We start from the raw sequence: 1,124 nt of genomic DNA, 5'->3' as shown, positions 1-1,124 counted from the left end.
TGGAAATTCAATTATGATTACGATGGTATGGAGCAGTTTTATCATTTGAGTATACACGGTATACTTAATAGTATAATTTCAGTAAACTTCGGGATATGGAATATGAAAGTATATGTGAAAATCTAACTTTGTCTGTCCATTATGATAAATATTACCAAATTGCACGTGCAAGAAGACACTTCGCGACAGGCTGGTTTCAAAATCAATACAAATTTTGAACGTTTCTTTGTGTTTTCAAAGATGTGTTTTGATAAAGATATCGCCTGAGGATATTTCGAGTAATAGAGTTCATTTAGAGTCCATTGTTGTTCATTGATATAAATATTACTTGCATTGAATCTTAGTTTATGTTTAATAAATATGTATACTCTTCATTAATTATCTTCATTCAGTTTAATAGTTTATTAAAATAATAAAGTAAAATAAAGTGTAGAATTGTTAAAATTTGAAAAGAAATTAGATTGCAAAATCAAAGAATATTAGCCCGCTAGATACAAAATCTAATAGATGGACTAATCATATCTTTAGCACAGGATTTTCAGGTTTAACCCCTTCCATGTTCATTGTCAGAATCTCACTCACGTGCCCAGGTGCTTCTTGGGTGGGAGGAAGGTAATGGGCATAGTAGTTTATAAGCTTAACAATTTTTTCAGCGACTGACGTTGCGTTAGCTTATCGTGCACGACGTATTTTCCACATACGTGTGTATGTGATTAGACTGTGGAATTGCGTCGCTTTTGCTATTTATTATAATCTTGAAATAGTTATGGATTGGGAAATATGAATCCAATTACCATTGAAAATAACAGTGTTAATAAATGGGGTTAATAAGTGGTTTATAAATAATAATATTACTAATCTCAGTATTAAACTACAATGATAATTACATTGATTAAAATACGACGATCTATTCTATTCAAATTGTTTCTTTACATGATAATACATACAATGGTCGCTAGCCATCGTCAGTCGATTTCAGGAAAATGGTACGTACTTTAGAGTGTGAAAGTTGTATATCAAACTCGGGTGTTGGAGGCGTCCCGGGACGTGTCTCTATTGTATGCCTTTGCGCCCGGGTTATGTGTGAGAACCGTGGAGTGAATGTGTTGGAGTCCTTGTTTTAC

The sequence above is a fragment of the Bombus pyrosoma genome, linkage group LG5 (genome assembly GCF_014825855.1).
Source record: "Bombus pyrosoma isolate SC7728 linkage group LG5, ASM1482585v1, whole genome shotgun sequence".
Classification (NCBI taxonomy): Eukaryota; Metazoa; Arthropoda; class Insecta; order Hymenoptera; family Apidae; genus Bombus; species Bombus pyrosoma.
Note: the sequence above shows the minus strand (reverse complement) of the source record.